Genomic DNA, 8,226 nt, shown 5'->3' on the forward strand with positions numbered 1-8,226 from the left:
TGGCCTATACCCCATATTTTGCATAATCTGTTGAGACACCGGGGAATAGTCATTACTAAGAGTGAACCCCATGTCTTTCATCAGATCACGACCCCATAAAGAAATAGGTAAATCAAGTACATAAGGCTGAAAGGTGCCATTGTGTCCTTCTGGGTCCTTCCAAGATAGATGTCTACAGCTGATTTGAGGGGCTTGGGCATATCCCAAACCTCTTAGTGATTGATCTGAGAGCTGCACCGGCCACCCCTTTGACCAGTCCTTTTGTGCAATTATACTACAATCTGCTCCAGTATCTAGCAATCCCAAAATTGATTTGCCTTCTATGGTTAAGTTTAAAGTAGGACAGTCATTCATATCTAAGGACAAATAAACAGAATTCCCTCCAGTAACTCCAATCTCATCACTTGTCCTTGAAAAGGAATCAGCAGGAAAGCGGGTATGCAGACTGGGTAGAATTAGCAATTGGGCAATCCGGTCTCCTGGGGAAATAGACACAATGCCCCTTGGAGCCTCCACCATAACCTTTATTGCCCCTACAGTATCAGGGCTAATGACTCCAGGAAAGACATGAAGACCTTGTAAAGTAGAGGATGCACGTCCAATTAGCAAACCTACAGTGCCAGGCGGTAAAGGCCCTTTGAACTCAGTTTCCACCAATTGGACTCCCATCTTAGGTGTTAATACGAGTCTGGAGGTGGAACAGAGGTCCAATCCCGCGGCACCTGTAGTGGCTCTCCGCGTCTCATGGGATGGCGTAGAGATGGCCATGTCTCGGGTTTGGGTGTGACATTCTCCATTGCCCCATATATTTGTGGGCCCTGGGGTCGGGGGCCCCTTCGGCCGTTTTTTGGCCCAGCTGAAATAGGCTGTCCATGGATGTCCCTCACTGATCTACACTCTTTTGCCCAATGCTTCCCTTTTTTACATTTTGGACACAGCCCCGGTTGACGAAGGCCATTGGAAGGGCCACCGTGAGGGGGTCCAGTAAAATTATCTTTTTTAGGACATTCACGTCTGAAATGACCGGGTTGACCACAATGGAAGCATGTTCCGGCACCAGGATTGCCCCCTTTTGCCATCCAAAGGACAGCAGCTGCAAGACCTGCATTAGTTAAAGGTCCTCCAATCTCTCTACACACTTTCATCCATGCTTCTATGCCCTTATTTTTATAAGGAGTGATTGCCGCTTTACATTCCTTGGTGCATTGCTCAAAGACCAATTGCTTGATAAGGGGCATGGCTCTATCAGGATCCCCAAAAATCTTTCCAGCGGCATCCACCATCCTTGCTACAAAATCTGAAAAGGGTTCTGTAGGGCCTTGTAGAATCTTGGTCAAATTACCAGACACCTCTCCTCTATTTGGAAGCGACTTCCATGCCCGAATGCAAATGTTGTTAATTTGATCATATGCCTCAAGAGGAAATCCTGTCTGTTGATTTGCAAATCTACCCTGTCCCAAGAGCATATCCTTGTCCCAATGGGGGTGTCCCGCCGCATGGTTTTGGGCGGCCTGCTCTATTGCACCCTCTAGCACGAATGCTCTCCAGTCCAAATATTTACCCGGGGAAACGCAAGCCCGAACAAGGCTAGCCCAATCAGAGGGAGTCATACAGTATCTAGACAGATTTTCCACCTGAGTCAGCATGAAGGTGGCATCCACCCCATAAGTGCGTACAGACTCCGCCAGGGTCTTCACAATTTTAAAATCTAAGGGTTCATGGACTCTTCCCCTGTTGTCATCCTGAAAAACTGGATAAGCAAGACCCATCTCAGCGTGAACAGCCCTCCATGTTTGGGCATGGAAAGCTCTCCCCGAAACGCCCCCGCCGTACGGCGGTGGATCCGGGGGATCGCTTTTCTTGAGCCCTTGTTTATCTTTGTTCCCTTCTCCTATAGCTAAACTCCCTATCTGATGAGACAGCCTCCCGAGCTCTTCCTCCTCATCCTCCTCCTCCTCTGACCCACTTTTGCATGGGGGTGTACGCAGCGTACTGAGATCTGGATACAACCGTTTCCTCCCCCGTCTCATGCTCCGCACACTCCCGTCCTCCTGAGTCACTTCACTTTCTGCCGTCTCCGATTTTTCCTCATGTAATTGCTCTAAAACCTCCTGTCCTTTAGTAAGTGCTTCCTGACATCTGCCATCTGTAAGGCAACCACGGACCATTTTCCAAAGGGGTATCACCCCACCCTCTAATATGCCCTGCTCAGAAGCAAAGTCAAGATCTTTGCCTAATTTATCCCAACTAGGCACAGTAAGGCTGCCCGAAAATGCAAACCACGGTGCAGCGATATCTATCTTCTGTAAAAATCTCTGTAAAGTACTATGTTTCACTTCCAGTCCCTTGGAATGTAACAGGCCATCTAGGGCCAGGAGAAGTGGACTTGAAGATGCGGCACCCATGACACAACAACAAAGGAAGCACAAAAAAAAGAAAGCGAAAGTAGAAGCGAAAGTACACAGTGCAACTGCAATAAAATGTAAGGCTCTCTCTTTCATTACAGAGGAGCTGCCCCGCTTTGGTCGCGGATCCCACTTACCTGGGACTAACCCCGCTTTGATCGCGGATCCCACTTACCTGGGACTAACCGGTGCACCACCCCTGACTGTTGAAAGTTCTGGTTCCCGGGTTTCGGCACCACTTGTCGCGACCCCTTGCCCGCAAGGAAGACGCAACTCGGGAATCTTCTTTCAACAGTTTATTCAGGCCCTTGATATTTCTTCTTCTCTCCCTCGGATGCCCCTCCCAGCCTTAATAAAGCATCCCAAGCCCCAATGCAAAGCTGCCGCGTGGAGCTTTCTCACAGGGTGGTGAAAAATCATGTGCCAACTTTCCCAGATAAGAAGTTGTTTGTCACAGACCACAGCGGAGCCAGCGTCATCTTGTAATGGCGACCATAATCTGCAGAAACGGCAGAAGCGGCTCACCACAATGCTCCAAATAGAAAACTGCAAAGAAAGATAACACTAAACCTTCTGGGTCTAAGTGTCTATTGATCATCACTTTGCCCACAGAGGGCAAACTAGGGTCCTGGAGACTCTTTAGCTCTGACAAAGTTTCCTGATGAGCACCCGTGGTGGAAAGGCTAATCCAGATATTATCAGGTGCTGCAGCTCTGACATCCATCATTCCATGGTGAGAAAATCAAAGCCTGCTCTCTCAGCACTGCTGCAGGTCCACAGTAGGTGATTACTCACTATAGCCACCTGCTGAGCAGCAGCTATCTTGGAAGTATTCTTCCTGCTTAACAGAAATGACCCCCACTCTGGCCAGCCTCTCTAAGTTTAGCCTGCCCCAGGCCCTGGTAGCCTCCTACTCTGTGTACCTCTGAAATGAACTCTTTAGATCAAAATTGTAAGTGAGACCATGGTTCCTGTCTTTCTGTGCCTGGCTTATGTGAATCAGTGTAGTGTCCTCAGGATCATTGTCCTCTCATTGTCCCAAATGAGAGCCCACCATTGTTCCTGTATGAGTAGTATTCCATGATTACTCATGCTCTGCTTCTCCTGCTGAGGGCACAGAAGGATGCTGTATCCTGCCATGGTGAATAGTCTTGCAGTCAGCATTGGGTAGAGGTCAAGATTACTCCTCCTAATAATAGAACTAGGAGGCAGAGCCAAGGACCTTGTTCATCACACCCTGGACCAGCAAGTACTAATTGTTGCTCAAGAACAGCTCAGGCACCTCACCTTGCTGAGAGTTGGGAACACAGCAAGCCCTGGGCTGACACAGCACAGATGAGAGACAAGGGTCTCAGAAGGGAAGGGCTTCTTTCTCTGTGCCTCTATCCTCTGATGTGGCTTGTCCACATGAATAGCTCAACCACAGATGTGTGCAGGAAAGGACCCATCTTGAGCTGTCCCACCCAGGCACCCAGGAAATATCTTTCAGAGAAAACCACTGAGCACTCCATTAGCAGGATATGGGACACATGAGTTCTGAGAAAGAAAAATAAACTTCTGTATGTATGTCATGGTAAAACAAAAGGAAGAAATACATGATTTCTGACTCTGTGTAGATGTAATACCACTTATGCAGTCAAATCCCCTTATGTGGGGAACTTACAATCCTCAAAGTCACAGCAGACATTCAGTTACTGAGTGCTAACCTGCTTCTCCCAGCAAATGCAAGGCTGATTTCTGCTGGTTTCTGGTCATACATTCATCCCCTGGGTCACAGATGTCCTGGTAAACTATTCAGTCCCATGTGAATTCTCAACCTGCTTCTCCACCTAACTTCTCCTATGCAGCATTTACAAGAAATTTAAAAAAAAAATCCTTTCACATTCTTCCTGTCCCCTGAAGGTGCTCAATCAGCTCAACCTTCTCATTCTGCTTCACATTCTGACATGTATGGGATCAGCAACTCCAGCCAGAAAAGTTTTCTCATCTCCCTTGCCCTGTGCGTCATGGCCATGAATACTTCAGCTTGTCCTTCAAGAGACACTGTTAATGGCATTTCTTTATTTTTATTAGAGGAATCCAATAATGTATTCAATTCAGCTGTCCACAAGGTCCCCACACCCAGCTGGAGTCCTTTGGTAATTCTCAGAGCACCTTCAGGCTCAGATAAGCTGATTTCTCTGCCTCTTTATGCAGAATTCAAGTTTTTGATTTACTCACCCTGAGCTCATGGCCAACACTACAATAACAGAAAACCATTGTTACTCACATATTTTCTATATTAGAATCTTTCCACATTCTAACACTTAGGAATGACAAAGGACACTATAGTAACATTCTTGGATCTAATGTAAGTACCAGCTTGCCAATGATGAAAAACATGTGGAATTCTGACACTAAATTTCCCATGAATAGGGCAGGATGTGAGCTGAGACAAGAAGAGTGGGTGACCTCAGCTTGGCTTTGCACACTCTGAGCCTCAAGCATCTTGCAGGATGTACATGCCTAATAACATCAGCAAGCACCCATTTACTGAGGACTTGGTGGTGCATTGGAATTTTTAGCCAGAATGCAAATTTCAAATATCAAATCTGTGGTATCTAGATCTACTGCACCCAGTATTGGGACACTATTGCATTAGAAATTTGAAACTGGGTATTTAGACTTCATAGTACCTTTGCAAAATTGCCCTAATCCAAAGAGGCTGTAGACTCTCCTTCCACAAGTAAAGCAAAGGGAGTGATTTGCACATTATGTGGAGTTTCCAGAGCCTTTTTATGAAACTGTCAATCTCCGTGTTTCAGTGGTATGAACTTGATAAAACATGATCAGTTAATTATATGGAAAGCTCCTCTTTAAAATTCAAACACAGAAAACAGTAAACTAAGTCATTTCCAGAAAATAATGTTGTTTTTGAAAATAAGGTAGCAGGAATAGAGAAGGCAGCTCAGAGAAACCCACAGTACTGCAGTAACTTCCAGGAGTGAAATAACTTAGCAGTAACTGAGACAGGCAATAGGAAAGGCAGGTGGCAACTCAGGGAGCTGATATTCAGAAGAAAGATAAAAACACTGGTTCCTAGAATAAAAAAGGGATTGGTACATGTGACAGACTGCAGCAGGGTCTGGTATGCTTTGGACTATGGGGGCAGCCAAGTCCTCCATCAACAGGAGGAGAGACTCTTTCCACCAGGACTGTAGAAACAGAGTAAGCAACAGACCCCTCCAGGAGCAGATATTGCACTCAGAAAATCTCCCTTTGTACCAAGAGAAAGCCCAGGGATCTCTAGCTGGAGAGGACCTGAAGGCCCCATACAGGATATGGAACTTCCCAGCAGAGGTGCCAGAGCTGGGAAAGGGCTGGCAGCTTGAAAGGACTCAATGAGCTGCCATGGAAATCCTCCAGTGCACCTCTGCTGACCAGACATCACTTCAGAATTTCTTCCTTTCTCCCCTTTCTTTTCTTTCAGTTGCACTAGGAGTACTTTCTTTTGAATGTCCAAGATGGACAGTCACTTAGGCTGCACTCTTCGCTGAGTCCTTGGATCCCAGGCCTATCCCCATTCTGGGAGTAGAAGAGAGACTGTGTCCTGGCTGGAGGTCTACACATGGGTAAGAGCAATGGGCACTTCCATCTGAAATGGACAGACTGGCCTATGAGAGTATGATGGTCTGGGATGGGGACCTATGGTCTGAGGAGGATTGAGCATCAGGTGATGACCCAACAACTCTACCCCAAAGCACAACACAGGGACAGGGACTCCCCAAAGGACAAAAGGATTCAAGCTATATCCCTCTACATATCACTTGGGTGGAGGAGCTGATCAGATGCCTTCACAGACTCACACTCTCAACCCTGGGTATAGCACAGCCATTGTGAAAGAGAAAATCAGTCTATCCCACTGGGAGGATGGCCTTAGGCCTGATTCTAAGCAACTGCATTTTAAAAACTGAGTTTGAAACCTTCAGTCTCACCAGGCTCACCTAATGGAGGACCTGAGACACAAATAAGTCACTTCTCCTCATCCTAATAAACTCAGAGTGAAGCCTCCAGCAGACTCTCCTTGTGATAAGAGGAAAAAGCATCAGATAAGAGAGAAAGGTGAAAAGATTGGGGTGGAGACCAACAGACCAGATGATTTAACCCCAGGGTAAATGATGTCATTGAGGGATCCAGTAACAGCTGATAAGGATTAAAAGCAGGGGTCAAAACCCTAAGATTTGGTATAAATAATAGAGCAAATGAACAGATATTCAGCCATCCAACAGACATCTAGCCAGCCAACAATGATGCCCTCACACTAAGAGCCTGATGAGGACCTGGACTGACATCCCAACACTTTTCATCATTTGCTGATCCTCTTCATTTTTCTCACCACTCTCAAATTCTACAGCCACATCTTGACCCTGGTGAGAATTGCAACTTCTCCCTACAACCCTCTTCTCAACCAGCCATGAGCTCTAATCCAGGAGAAGCATGCCTTTGTTTCTGACATGATCACCAGAGTCTGAGTGAGTGTGCATCTGCTGGATTTAAAGCCTAAGGCTTGAGACTTTTGATCTGATACTTGAACTTACCACACAGAGGGAATGTCTGTCATTAGCCTGTCATGATTAAGTGTATTTGCAGTGCTTATAATTAATTTAGAATTGTTTGCTGTGAATTGATTATGTCTATTGCAGTGCCTAGCATTAAGGATTGTCATTTTCTTGATTAAAAACCTATACAATAAAATTGTATTGAGTGATTTGAGTAAATAAAGCATTTATAAAGACAGAAGTACATGGACATTTCTTGTTTCTCCCCCTAGACTGCATAAATCACAACTTTTGCCCATCACGACACCCACTTCTCCAGGGGAGGTGGTGAGACATATGTGATCTAGGTCTGCTTGTGGATCCAATTCAGAAGCTGAATACCTTAAAAGTAAAAGTAATATTAGAAAAACTCATAGAAAAGTACAGGGGAACTGAGGGAGGAAAGAGTGAAGGGAAGGAGGAAATGCTGGGTTAAAAAAAACAAAAACAAATAAACAAAAAACACTTTGGTGTATGTGAGCTGTTTATCCCTCTTGATGAGGCTCTGTGGACCACACATGACACCCAGAACTCCAAGGGCAGAGGTGCCGACTCCTTTTGCAGCTGTGCATGGCTTGTGGACAGTGGTGTGCTGAGCAAGGTATTGGATAGAAAGGGGCTCCCTTGGCAAAGACCCAGGAGGGAGAGTTGTCAGCTTTGCATGGACTGTGGAAGCTGCAGGTTGGCACTGCCACTGGCTTCAGGGCCCTGAAGACACACTGTGCCCAGGACCACTCTGACCCCGTCTTGCTCGGAACTTACCCTAAGCCTGAGAATCTCCAGAAAACCTGGTTTCTGGGGATAGGAAACTAGGAGACTGTCTGGGATTCCAGCCACTGTGGCTGGATTGCAGGATCACAGGCAGGGATAACCTGGATTCTGATCCTGTTCATGTCAGTGCCCACCCAGTCCTGAGAGTTCAGCTCCAGTCTGGGTTATGATCATGAGAAATTGTTATATCCTAGATTGTCCTAAGTACTCCTTTTTCATTCCAAAAAAATTAAATAATTTCTGTATTTTCAGAAATATGTGTTTATTGATAGATACATTATTAACTTTGTATAAAAATAGTAATTTGCAAAGTTAGAGTATTATGTTTTATAACAACTGATGACATTTTGGTTTGTATAAATAATATTCCAAGTTTTAAGACTTTTTAACATTTTATATGAGCATTATAATTTTACAAAAGCATGTGGCTTTTGACGTATTCATAGATGCATAAACAAAATTTTATGAGAAAA

The sequence above is a fragment of the Marmota monax genome, unplaced genomic scaffold (assembly GCF_021218885.2).
Source record: "Marmota monax isolate L192 unplaced genomic scaffold, Marmota_monax_Labrador192_F-V1.1 WCK01_AAM20220418_F8-fsc00395, whole genome shotgun sequence".
Taxonomy (NCBI): domain Eukaryota; kingdom Metazoa; phylum Chordata; class Mammalia; order Rodentia; family Sciuridae; genus Marmota; species Marmota monax.